At 36.8% G+C, this 14,379-nt stretch overlaps 1 protein-coding gene across 1 annotated transcript in view; it reads right to left on the minus strand.

The window, feature by feature from the left end:
* NETO2 (neuropilin and tolloid like 2) overlaps positions 1-14,379 on the minus strand; it is a 74,091-nt gene that overhangs the window by 35,408 nt on the left and 24,304 nt on the right. The window lies entirely within an intron of this gene.

Raw genomic sequence — 14,379 nt, forward strand, 5'->3', positions numbered from 1 at the left:
CTTTAGCAATTACTGATTAACTTTTTTCAGTTTTTCTTCACATTTTTAAAACCTAAGCTTAATTTTAAGATACACACACTCTGTTTTTGCTGTAACACATCAAAACTTACCCATCGCTTCATAATTGTAATAATTCCTATGATGTCATTTACTTACCCACTACCCTACTGTTGCACATGTAAGTGGTTTTATGATTTTACTCCATAAATTAACAATTTCTAACTTTTCAGTCACAAAGATTTAAACTGGAGTTTCAAAATAAGCACTAGTATTCTATTGCTTAGTATCCCCTTTCCTCAAATTTCATAGGCAGTCTGCTACCCAGCACTCAGTTTTCTTAAAATGTGTTTGACCCATTCTTATTTGAGGAGTTCCATTAGACTTTAGGCTTAGAAACATCTTGAGCAAAATCTCCAAAAGAACAGAATGAAACAGGTACTATTCTTCATGGGCTAGGAGGAAATTAAGGCTCATTTGGACTAAGGAACTTGCCCAAGGTTACTTAGGGCGAGGATGTGAACCTAAGTTGGTCTGAATCTTATTAAGATGTATGTTCTTCACATTCCCTGGGATGCCTTTTATGTGTATACGTGCATACATGCACATATACACACACTCTTCACATACATGGTTCATTTTTGGATATAGTTGCTCATATGTGACGCTATAATTAAAGTAAAATTTTAGTGAATGAAGAATAAAGATTTCTTTGATTGGCACTGGAGATGTCTAGTGGGTATTCACTTTGCTGATTGTTATTTCTGAGGTAGCAGTATGATGCCACACCCACCCTGTAATTTAAAGGGCTTCATAAAACAAAAACATCAGACACTTCCCCCACCTAAAATATCTTGATGACATAAAACTAAGAACAAAAACTCAAAAATATATCTCAGAGTTAAATTTTGACCAGTAACTTTGGCTTATTTAAAATGACCAATTAGAAAAAAAAATAAATAAAATAAAATAAAATGAGCAGTTAGCCACTTTCATGAGCAAAATTACTGATAATGTACTTCCATTTCAAAACTTCACAAAACCTCATAAATGTATTTTAACACAGAAGTAATATGTTTGCTTAAAATATGCAATCTGTTTTCATTACTTTCTCCATCATTTATATAACCAGAACATTTTGCCCATGGTTGTCTGGTGGTGAGTTTCACTAATATTTGTTATTATTTGTCTTCTCCATTATATTGTATGGTCTTCCAATGAGAGTGTCAATGTGTTATCCAGTATAATTCTTGCTCAGAAAGAGCAATCAATGAAAAAGCGAACAGGTCTGTAAAACCTAGTTTTGATAGAGCTGAATATCAGGAAGACCATCAAGAAGTATTTACTCTCTACCGTTTTTTTTAATCCAAAGAAACACCAGACTTGTGTAAGGCCATCGTAAATGTGCTTTAAATATGTACCTTTTAAAAATCAAAGTTTTAAGCTAAGTCATATGACAAAAATAACATTCTTTTCTATTGTGAATATAGTTAAATATTGATATTAATAGTTTAATTCAACTAATCTTCAGAAAGGATTTCTAACATTATGAGGCTAACAAATTGAAATGGGTGGATCGGGGCACAAACTACTCCTCTCTCACCCAGACTGCAGGAGATCTTTATTTAAACATAAACCCTCTTAGCCTCTTACCTCCTCCTATACCCTTCCCAGGGAAGTGGAGAGAGTCACCTGGTCGGGGATGGTATTTGGTCACTTTTCCTTTCCTCCTTCCCTGGACCAGTGAATGAGAATAACAGTGACCCGGGTAAGTGGGTCTCTTCTGCAGATGCCCTTTCCTCGGATGGGAGGTTCAGTCTAGGCTTAGGTAGAAGGTGGACTTGGTGGGTACGGAAGTAGCAGGTCTAGAATGATTTTCTCACTATAAACTGCTCCTAGCCTTTATTATAATAAAGGGGCTATTCTGAAGCTCCACTGTCTCAACTGGTTCATAACTCCAATGGGGAAAAGGAGGCTTTTTATTAGAGGCCCCAAAGACCGCAAAAGAAATGCAATGAGATCCTCAGAAAGCTGTTATTTTTATGGAAAGGCCACTGATAAAACAGACTAAAACACTACTTAAATGCAAACACCAATGACTTTTATATATAAGTGAATTTTTCTTGAACATCACCTGTAAACTAGTTTACCCCATTTTGAGTATTAAAGGGTTATCGTGGTCTTTAACATCTTCTCTTTTAAATTCTTCAAATGAAATCATGTTTTACTCTTTTAGTTGAACCCAATTAAAAATTTTTGATCTAATTTCCATGTCAAGTGTTTTTTATGTTAACTTTAAAAAATCAATTTACTTTTATATATTAAAAGTAATATTCTTCAATATTTAACATTCTAGGTTACATTCCTAAAAAACTTATGACTATAAAATCATTTCTTCATGAGGTATTTTATAAAAGAGCCATAACGAAAGTACTAATTTCACTTAAATATTTAAATAATTATTAAATATTAAAGCAAAACCCACAACCCCACCTCACCTCTGCACAGTCATCCCTCAGCAGTAATGGGTGATTGGTTCTAGGAAGGTCCTGCTCTGGATACCAGAATCTGCAGGTGCTCAAGTCCTACACTGCAACCTCTGTATTTGTGGTTCTGTGTCTATAAACACAACCAATTGCAGACTGTATAACACTATAATATTTACTGAATAAAACCTATATATGTGGACTTGTATAGTTCAATTCTGTTACAGTTGACCCTTGAACATGGGTTTCAAATATGCAGGTCCATTTATGTGGATTTTATTCAATAATCACATACTACAGTATTACACTGTGCTTCCTTGGTGGCTCAGATGGTAAAGAATCTGCCTGAAATGTGGGAGACCTGTGTTCGATATCTGGTTCGGGAAGATCCCCTGGAGAAGGGAATGGCAACCCACTCCAGTATTCTTGTGTGGAGAATTCCATGGACAGAGGAGCCTGGCGGGCTACAGACCATCGGGTTGCAAAGAGCTGGACATGACTGAGTGACTAACACTTTCTCTTTCACAGTACTACACAGTCTGCAGCTGGTTGAATCTGAGGATGTGGAACCTCATATATCGAGGGTTGACTATAAAGTTATACTCAGAATTTCAACTGCAAGTGGTCAGTGACCCTAGCCTCTATGTCGTGCATGGGTCAACTGTACAGCTAAAGCCATCTATGTTCCCACTATCTTTCCTACATTCCCTGTTTTGAGTATGATTTTTATAATTACTATGTACATTTTTAGACTTTTAAATTTATGTATCTATAAAAATATATAGTATTTGTGTATATTTTTATTTGTGTATTTAAAAATCTCGTATCAATTGTAGAAATAAGTCACTACTTATCCATTTTCCTTTTGGACATTTAGCTTGCTTCCACTTTTAAAAATATTAAATATTGCTGTAAACATTCTTGCATTCTGATTACGCTCTCACACAATGAGCATCTGGGTACACATCTAGAAGCGTGGTTGCTGTGTCATAAGACATGACCATTTTCATCTTTACCAGGGTATGCCCAATGGATTTCCAAAGTGGTTGCAGCAATTTACTCTCCCAAAGCAAGTTGACAGCATCTCCATTCTTCAATCCTTATTGATACTTGGCCACATCAAGACATTCAATCACATCTCAAGTAATATAAAATAAAATTCTCTGACAAATGCACAGGGTCAAGTGCATTTGATTATGCACCATAATCAAGAACAGTTCCATCACCCTCCCCCCGTGAAAATCCTTTCCAGCTCCTCAGCAGTCCAAATTGATCTTCAACTTTAATTCCTGGCAACCAATCTTTTACTGTTCTGTAGTTACACCTTTTCCATAAATGTTATAATTTCATATAAATAAAATCATAGTATATTCTGAGTCAGGATTCTTTCAGTTAGCACAATGCATGTGAGATTCCTCTATGCTACTGCATCCCCAATAGTTTGTATCTTATTACTCCTGAATAAATTTCACTACACCTGGTGTAGTGATGTACCACAGTTTATTAACAACTGAAGAGTATTTGGATTTCCAGCTTTTGTTTATTATGGATAAAGTACTGTAAACATTTACATTCAAGTTTTTTGTGTATAAACATGTTTTTCTTTCTCCTGGCTACCCTGCTAGGAGACTGCTGACTCACATAGTAACTTTATAGGAAATCACCAAGCTGTTTTCCAAAATGGTTCTATCATTCTGTATTCCTACCAGGAGTGTTACTACATTCCCAATTGCTCTACATAGCTCCCAGCACCTGGTATTCTGTTTTAAAATATTAGTTATGTTAGTAGAGGTAGAGAGCTATTCCACTGTGGTTTTAATTTGCAGTTTGGAAATGTCGAAATATTCTCTGGTGCCTGTTCAAAATCTCCTACTCACTTTAAAATTAGGTACTTTTCTTATAGTTGACTTTTGAGTTCTGGATTAAATAAATCTCTTGACAAGTGATTTACAAATATTTTCTCTTAGTGCTTTTCATTCAACAGTGAAAAGAAAAAGCTTTAATTTTAATGAAGTTCAATTTATAGTTTTTTTAAAATAGATTCTTCTTTGATGTCTTATCTAAGAACTCTTTCCCTAACCCAAAGTTTTCATGTATGTTATCTTCTAAAAGTTTTACAGTATACTTGTGTTTATAATCCAGTTTAGGTTAATTTTTAATATAAGGTATAAATACAAGTATAGAATTAAAATTCTTTTTTTTAAATAGGGGTATCTGGTTGTTCTTAGCACCATTTGTTGAAGACTATCCACTGAACTGACACTGTATCTCTAAAGAAAAAAATAAAGCATATTTGTATGAATCCTTTTCTGAGTTCTATTCTGTTCCACTGATCTGTGTCTGTTATTTGTCAGTACCACACTGTCTTGGTTGCTGAAGATCTGAAGTCCTGAAATCACGTAGTGAGTAATTGTATTTTTTGAAAACTGTTTTGGCTCTTAAAATTCCTCGCATCTTCATTATACTCTAGAAACAGTCTGTCTGTATTTACAAAAACATAGCAGGGCTTTTAATCTGAACTGTGTTTGTTTATACAGATCTATTTCAGAAGAACTTACGTTAACGCCACTGAGTCCGCATCAATAGGTGTACACAGTGTCGCTGCTGCTGTTTAGTGGCTAAGTTGTGTTCGACTCTGCAACCCCATGAGCTGCAGCAGACCAGACTTTCCTGTCCTTCCCTGTCTCCCAGAGTTTGCTCAAACTCATGTCCATTTAGTCAGTGATGTCATCCAACCATCTCATCCTCTGTCTCCCCATTCTTCTCCTGCCCTCAATCTTTCCCGGCATCAGTCTTTTCCAATGAGTCAGCTCTTCACATCAGCTGGCCGAAGTATTGAAGCTTCAGCATCAGTCCTTCCAGTAGATTTATATAGGGATGATTTCCTTTAGGATTTACTTGATCTCCTTGCTGTTCAAGGGACTCTCAAGAGTGTTCTCCAGCACCACAGTTCGAAACCATCAATTCTTCAGCATTCAGCCTTCTTTATGGTTCAACTCTCACATCCATACATGACTACTGGAAAAACCATAGCTTTGACTATGCAGACCTATGTCAGCAAAGTGATGTCTCTGCTTTTTAATATGCTGTTTAGGTTTGTCATACTTTTATTTCAAGGAGCAAGTGTCTTTTAATTTCATGGCTTCAGTCACCATCCACAGTGATTTTGGAGTCCAAGAAAATAAAATGTCACTGTTTCCACTGTTTCCCCATCTATTTACCATGAAGTGATGGGACCAGATGCCATGATCTTCGTTTTTTGAATGTTGAGTTTTAAACCAGCTTTTTCTCTCTCCTCTCTCACATTCATCAAGAGGCTCTTTAGTTCCTCTTCACTTTCTACCATTATAGTAGTATCATTTGCATATCTGAGGTTGTTGATAATTCTCCCAGCAATCTTAATTTCAGCTTGTAACTCATCCAGTCCAGGATTTTGCATGATGTACTCTCCATAGGAGTTAAACAGACAGGGTGACAATATACAGTCTTGAAGTGCTCCTTTCCCAATTTGGAACATCTATTGTTCCACATTTGGGTCTAAGTGCTGCTTCTTGTCCTGCAATCAGGTTTCTTAGGAGTCAGGTAAGGGGGTCTGATATTCCCATCTCTTGAAGAATTTTCCAGTTTGTTGTGATCCACACAAAGTCTTTAGCGTAGTCAATGAAGCAGATGTTTTGTTAGAATTCCCTTGCTTTTTCTATGATCCAACAGATGTTGGCAATTTGATCTCTGGTTCCTCTGCCTTTTCTAAATCCAGCTTGCACATATGGAAGCTCCCAGTTCATGTACTACTGAAGCCTAGCTTGAAGGATTTTGAGCATCATCTTGCTAGAATGAGAAATGAGTATAATTGTATGGTAGTTTGAACATTCTTTAGGATTGCCTTTGGAACTGGAATAAAAACACAGTATATATTTTCATTTATCCAGGTCTTCAAATTTTTTATCAGGGTTCTGCAGTTTATAGATGCTGTGTTTACTTTTTTTGGGTGGGGGGAGGGAAGGGCTACTTTAAATGGTATTGTTGCTTTCTTAATTTTGAACTCCAATTGCTCCTTCTTCAAATATTGAATCACATAGTATAACTGACCCTTGATCAACATGGGACATAGAGGCGCTGACCCTCCTTGCAGTCAAAGATCCATGTATAACTTCACAGTCATCCCACAATATCCTTGGTTCTACATTTGTGGATTCAACCAACCATTGACGGTGTAGTACTAGGTATCTACCCTTAAAAAAAAAAATCTGTGTGCAAATGAATCAGTGCAGTTCAAACTCATCTTATTCAAGCATCAACTACATACAAAAATATACAACTGACATTTATCTATCGGCCTTTTATCCAACCTTGCTAAATTGACTTCTTTATTCCAGGAGTTTTTTGAGAGTATATTTCATGTTAATTTTTTACAAAGATAATTATGTCATCTGGAAAAATAGTTTTTTTTGCCATGTTTCACTATCTACAACTTCCAGTATGGTGTTCAGTGGCAGTTATCTGGTTGCTAATTTTGAGGGGGAAGAGCATTCAGGTTTTCACCATTAAGTATGGTGTCAGCTGTACATTTTGGTAGACATCCTTTATCAAGTTATAGAAATTCCACACTTTTCAATTTTCTGATATTTTCATCATGAATGGGTGCTGATTCTTTTAACAAACTGAGATAATCATGCAGAATTCTTTATTTACATAATGAGCCATACTGATTTCAAATATGAATCAGCCTTGCATTCCTGGGATAAACCACACTTGGTTGTGGTTATTTCGGCATATTATACTTTTTAATATATTGCTGGTTTAGACTGGCCAATACTTTGTTAGAGATTTTTGTTATCTATTTTCTGGAGCAACAACTATGATACCGATTCCAACATGTGGGTCTTCCCTCCTCATCCCCCAACTACAACAGCACTCCTCAAATATCAGTTAGGTGTCCTACAATTCAATTCAGTGATAACTCCAGCTAGCCAGAGACAGCATCAGATTCCAAAGGTTGAGGGCTTACTCCCAGGGGAAGGCTTCCACTTCAGAGGCCAAACACAAGATCAGGTTGTCACATGATTCTGACTCATTACAAGTCTGAGTTTCCTAAGGTCTCATTCTTGTTCAGTTGTGTCTGACTCTTTGCGACCCCATGGACTGCAGCATGCCAGGCTTCATCATCTCCTGGAGCTTGCCCAAACTCTCATCCATTGAGTCAGTGATGCCATTCAACCATCTTGTCCTCTGTCGTCCCCTTCTCTTCCTGCCTTCAATCTTTCCCAGCATCAGGTCTTTTCTAATGAATCGGCTCTTTGCATCAGGTGGCCAGAGTATTGGAGCTTCAGTTTCAGCATAAGCCCTTCTAATAAGAATATTCAGGATTGATTTTCTCTATGATTGACTGGTTTGATCTCCTTGCAGTCCAAGGGACTCTCAAGAGTCTTCTCCAACACCACAGCTCAAAAGCATTAATTCTTGGATTCCTTTAGTTTAATAGAGTGTCTGATAGTTTAAATTTAAAAGTTTAATTTAATAAAGTGGCTTACAGGACTTAGAACATCAGTTTACTTACTAGATTACCAGCTACCCTGGTAATGAGCCTCCACATTCAATGGATTTCCAGAAGTCACCTCGTTAACATAAAGTCACTTGTGGTTGAAAGGGGCTTGTTATTAATAACAACACACCCACTTGAAACATGTTCAGGAACTAAGGATGAGACTAAATATCATTAACATAAGATGCTCCCATTGCTCTTATCATTCAGGAATTTCCCAAGGGTTTTGTGAGCTCTGTGCCAAAAATGGGGAGGAACACCAAATATATGTATTTCCTATCATCAAGCAAAACATCATAGGGGGAATACTGATCGGCAGTTTCCGTATAATGTCTTTGGTGGTTTCAGGGTGATGCTTAAGAGTTTAGAAGTGTTCCTCTTCTTTTACTACCTGGAAGAGACTGACAAGAATTAGCATTATTTCTTCTTTAAATATTTGATATAATTTGTCCACATAGCCATTTAGGAGCTTTCTTTGTAAGGTTTTAAACTGAGTTCATTTCAAAAATATATGGTCATACAGATTACGTATTTCTTCTTAGATGTGTTTGGGCAGCTTGAGGCTTTTAAGGAATTTGTCATTTCATTTGAGACATTTGATTTGGGCACAGAAAGGTCCACTGTTTTAAATGGAGGGTCTATAATGATATCCTCCCTTTTGTTCCTGACATTGGTAAAATGGTTTATATTTATCCAGATTATTTACCATTTCTGTACACTTTCATTCATGATATTTCAAGATTCATTCTAGTGCCATTTCTCTTTTATCTAAAGAACTGTGTTTAGCATTTCTTTTATAGCATGTCTGCAGGCAATGAGTTCTTTGTCTTCGCTGGGGCATGTACTTACTTTGCCCTCATTTCTGAAAGGATATTTCTGCTGGATATAAAATTCTGAATTTTACAGTTCTTTATTTCAGCATTTAAAGGTTTTGATACACAGTCTTTGGCTTTGGTAATTTCTGCAGAGAAATCCACAGTCATTCAAATTGTTCTTCCCTTATATAAAAAGCATCATTTCTCTCTGTCAGATCTCAAAGCTTTCAACCTTTGGTTTCAAGCAATTTGATTTGAGTAGGCTTTGTAGTTTGTTTGTTTTTATCCTGTTTAGTGTTTGCCGTGCTTCTCAAATCTGTAAATTTATGTCCTTCACCAAATTTTTTGCAATTATTTCTTCAGATTTTTTTCTGTAACATCTTTGCCCCTTCTTCTGGTACTTAAGTTACATGAATTTTATATCTTTTGAAATTGTCCCTACAGGTCCCTAAAACCTATGTATAATTTATTTTCAGTCTTTTTTTCTCAATTCTTCAGAATAGGTACTGAATCCTCTTGAAGTTTACTGCTTTTCCTTCATTCTTATACTGGCCCACACACTGAATAATTTCTTTAAAAATTTAAGATGTATTTCTTCAGTTCTAAAATTTTCACTTGGTTCTTTTTTATAGTTTCTATTTCTCTGCTAAGTTCTACCTTTTCACTCTTTTCAGGCATGTTTACCTTCATCTCATGGAACATGGTTACATTATTGATTTAAAACCTTTGAAAACTGTCATCTGACTACTGTTAAGAGTTGGGATCGCCTGTATTCCCCTTTCAGAAATAATCACGTTTCCCTGGTTCTTTATATTGTAATTAAAAAATTATATCCTGCACATTTTGAATATAATATCGAGACTCTGGGTCCTTAAAAATCTGTGGAAAATGTTGAGTTCTGTTGTTCATCAGGACACCAGTCCGTGCGGTTCAGGTTGCATGTACTGCCTCTTTCTGGGTGTCAGCTCCATTGCTGGTTCAGTTGTCAAGACCTTCGCTATGCCACGCAGACTTGCCCAAAGCACACCCTACTCAGGCACTTGGGCAGTGTTCATAATGTACTGCGGTCCTCAATACCTCTTCCATGTTTCTGTGGGCCTGTTCCGTGCATACGTAGCTCAGGGCTAAGCCAGAATTAGTACCATCCTTTTTCTGTCTCTCTGCTCTCCAAAGCTTCCTTCTCATTCTCTGAATAACCTGGTTCCCTCTTCCCAGTTCCTCTGCTGGCTAGAAAGATAAACTGTCCTCAGTTTTCAGTCTCCTGATATGTTTTGAGTTCTGAGTGACTAAGAGGAAAAAAAACCAAAAACAATGGGGATTTCCTCCATACTCTCTAGACATCACCACATCTTCTCAGAAATTCCACCAGTTAGGACATGGGGTTTCTCTTGGGGTTTTGGTTGTTACTGTAGCTGCTGTGACTAGTGCTAATCTTGGGCAGTTAGTAAGGGGAAAAAAACAAATCAACCAGGGACACCCCATGCAGTTTGTAGGGGCCCCTCTCTTCGTGTTCTGGCTAGTGAACCTATCAGTTCTACAAACAGAAAGAAAAAAAACCACAACAAACTACTGACTCTCACCCCCTTTTGGGATTAGCATTCAAGTTTTGAATACTTCCCTTCCAAGCCACCTTCTAATGGTTACTTTTCAGCATCCTTATGCAATTGCTTTCTGTATTCTATCTAGTTTTCCATTATATTAAGATCAATAAGCTACAGTAGGATAACAATATCTTGGCTGGTTCTAGAAGTCACTTATTTTAGGGGAGTAAAATCGATAAATTTTACCTTCATGGTTTGTACTTTGTGTCTTCTCTGTTTTTAATAAACTGCTTCCCAACCAAATGTTACAAAATTATACTCCTATATTTTCTTCTAGAAGTTTTAGTTGTAATATTTATGCCAAGTGCAAGACAGGTTATCTCACATCAACAGTCAATTGTTCTAACATCAATTATTAAGTGTTTTCTTTTGATCTAGCATGCTATAATATTATATACTAAGCTTCCATACATATGAGGTCCTATGTTTTGATACTTTTTTCAGTTTTATCAGTTTGCATGCCCCAGTGATAAATGCATTCCGTCCAACCACCACAAAATTATCTCAAAGGATAAGTACTCTCACTTTGTTTTTATTCAAAATTGTCATGGTTCTTCTGGACCCTTTCCTCTTTATATGAATTTCAGAATTAGCTTGCCAAGTTCCCCAGAAAGCCCTATGGGGATTTGGATTGTAATTTTAAATTGATAGATTAATTTGGGAATAAACATTTCTATCTTCTCATACATGAAAATGGTGTATGCCTCTCTGATTTTCCCCATTTCTGTAGGTCTTCTTTTCTGTGTTTCAATATAACTTGAAAAACTACTTTCTGGTACTTTATGATTTTGTGTTTTACTTTCAAATTACTTTTGGAAAGCAATTTATTTTTATAATTGATGAACTTTTTTTCTCTCATTTTGCCACATTGTTGTTCAGTCACTAAGTCATGTCCGACTCTTTGTGATCCCATGGCCTAGAGCACACCAGGCTCCTCTGTCCTTCACTATCTCAGAGTTTGCTCAAATTCACACCCATTGAGTTTGTGACGCATCTCAACCTCTGCCGTCCCTTCTCCTTTTGCCTTCAATCTTCCCCAGCATCAGAAGCTTTTCCAATGAGCTGGCTCTTCATATCAAGGGGCCAAAGTATTGGAGCTTGAGCATCAGTCTGTCCAATGAATATTCAAGGTTGACTTTCTTTAGGACTGACTAGTTTCATCTCCCTGCAGTCCAAGGGACTCTCAAGTCTTCTCCAGCACTGTAATTTGAAAGCATCAATTCTTTGCCCTCAGCCTTCTTTATGGTCCAACTCTCACATCCGTACATGACTAATGGAAAAATCATAGCTTTGACGATATGGACCTTTGTTGGCAGAGTGGTGTCTCTGCTTTTTTAGGCCTGTCATAGATTTCCTTCCAAGGAGCAAGCATCTTTTAATTTCATGGCTGCAGTCACCATCCACAGTGGAGGACAAGAAAATAAAATCTGTCACTGCATTCATTTGTTGCACTGACCTCTATCAAATAAAGTACTGGCAATAGACATAAGCTTCAAGAAAATGATTTTAAGGTTTCACCATTAATTATGATGCTTGCTTTAGGATTTTGGAAGATATTTTTCATCATGCTGAAGATATATCCTGTGTTGGACTTACTGATTTTCATTTATCAATAGGTTTTGATTTTTTTTGCATCTATTGATATATGTGGATTTATCTCCTTTAATGTGTCAATATGGTAAACCATATCATTTGATTTTCTATTTTCTCATAGTAAGCTGTCCACAAATGTCAAAGGTAAGCCTATCTTTGGTCAAGTTTTCTAAAAAATACTTGTTAGGTTTAGTTTATTGCTGCTTAGTCTTTTGGGTCTTTTTCTCTCTCCTTCATTTGACAAATAATTCTCTGTTTTAAAATTCTCTCATGCTATCTATTTAGTTTTGATAAAACAGGCTGGGGAAAGTTCTTTCTTCTTCAGTTTTCTAAAACAGTTTATATACCATGTTCCTGAAATACTTGGTAAAATCTAATTTGGCCAGTTTTTCTGTTACCATATTTTAAGTATTAGCTTGGTACAAAAGTAATTGAGTTTTTGGATTGTGAATTTTAAATCATTATAACTAGATTCAAACACATTTTTATTAGTCAAAATAGGAACCATTAAAATCAACACATTTTTGCCAACAAGATATAAGTTTGTTTCTTCCTGTAGCATAAAAATCCATGCTGCAGGATTCAACAAACTCTCGGAAAGCATTTTCTGCATCCTGCTGGTTATGGAAGTGTTTTCCCTGCAGAAAGTTGTCAAGACACTTGAAAAAGTGGCAGTCCATTGGCTAGAGGCCAGGTGAATATGCTGGATGAGGCAAAACTTCTAATTCATTCAACTTTTGAAGCACTGGATGTGCAACATGTAGTCAGAGTCAGATATTATGGAGAAAAACGAGGCTCATTTAATTTTTATGTTTTTACGTTATTAAAGTATGATAACACATTTACAGTAGACTTGGAAAATACAGAACAAGATTACATATAGTTCCACTATATATGAGAATTGACCCATTCTGTTGACCAAGGCCAGCTGCAGGCGTTGAGGTTTTTGGTGCCTCTCATTGACTTGCTGAGCATACTTCTCAGATGGATTGCTTTTGCCAGGATTCAGAAAGCTGTAATGGATCAGACTGGCAGACCACCAAACAGTGACCATGACCTTTTTTGGGTGCAAGTTTGACTTGGGAAGTGCTTTGGAGCTTCTTCTTGGTCCAGTCACTGAGCTGGTCGTTGCTGGTTGTCATATACAATCCAACTGAGAAATGGTTTGCTGTTGTTGAGTACAGTAAGAGAAAACAAAAATTCTTTTGATTTGTGGTTAGCTCATGAGATATCATGGAGAAGGAAATGGCAACCTACTCCAGTATTCTTGCCTGGAGAATCCCAGGGACGGAGGAGCCTGGTTGGCTGCCTTCTATGGGGCTGCACAGAGTCAGACACGACTGAAGGGACTTAGCAGCAGCAGCATGAGATATCAACTTATCAAGCTTTTCCACCTGTCTAATTTGCATCAAATGCCAAATGACCACAGAATGGCTGACGTTGAGTTCTTGGGCAACTTCTTGTGTAGTTCTAAGAGGATCAGCTTCGATGATGGCTCTCATCTGGTTGTTATCAGCTTCTGATGGCTGGCCACTATGGTCATCTTCAAAGCTCTTGTCTCCTTTGCGAAACTTCCTGAACTACCACTGCACTGTACGTTCATTAGTAGTTCCTGGGCCAGATGCACTGTTAATGTTGAGAACTGTCTTTTTGGCCCATTTGAACTCGAATAAGAAAATTGCTAAAAAATGCTTTTTGTCTAACATCATTTCTACAGTTTAAAATAAATATAAACAGCAAGTAATAGTCATTATCAAAAAAATAAAGTGAGAAATGCATATTAAAATGATTATAATACAACATTTATTTAAGAATGCACTCCAATCTCAAATGGCAAAGTTCAACACTGCAAAGCCATAATTACTTTTGTATCAACCTAATACAAAATCAATTTTGTCAATTTGTTAAGAGCTTATTTAGGTTTTTTATTTCTTTGACTTTGATAAATTATATATATGTAAACATGTATGTATACACATACATTATATATTTCAGTAAACTGTTCACTTAGGCTGTTCACAAATGTATTAGCAAAGAACAATCTAAAGTACTTCAATTATGGAAAATTTCAAACATACAAAAGCAGACAATAGTATCATAAACTCATTTTACCCATTCCCTAACTTTAGCTTTATCTTCCCTGATAGCTCAGTTGGTAAAGAATCCGCCTGCAACACAGGAAATCCCGGTTTGATTCCAGGGTCGGGAAGATCCCCTGGAGAAGGGATGGGCTACCCACTCCAGTATGCTTGTGCTTTCCTGGTGGCTCAGCTGGTAAAGAATCTGCCTGTAATGCGGGAGACCTGGGCTCGATCCTTGGGTTGGGAAGATCCCCTGGAGAAGGG

The sequence above is a fragment of the Dama dama genome, chromosome 4 (assembly GCF_033118175.1).
Source record: "Dama dama isolate Ldn47 chromosome 4, ASM3311817v1, whole genome shotgun sequence".
Taxonomy (NCBI): Eukaryota; Metazoa; Chordata; class Mammalia; order Artiodactyla; family Cervidae; genus Dama; species Dama dama.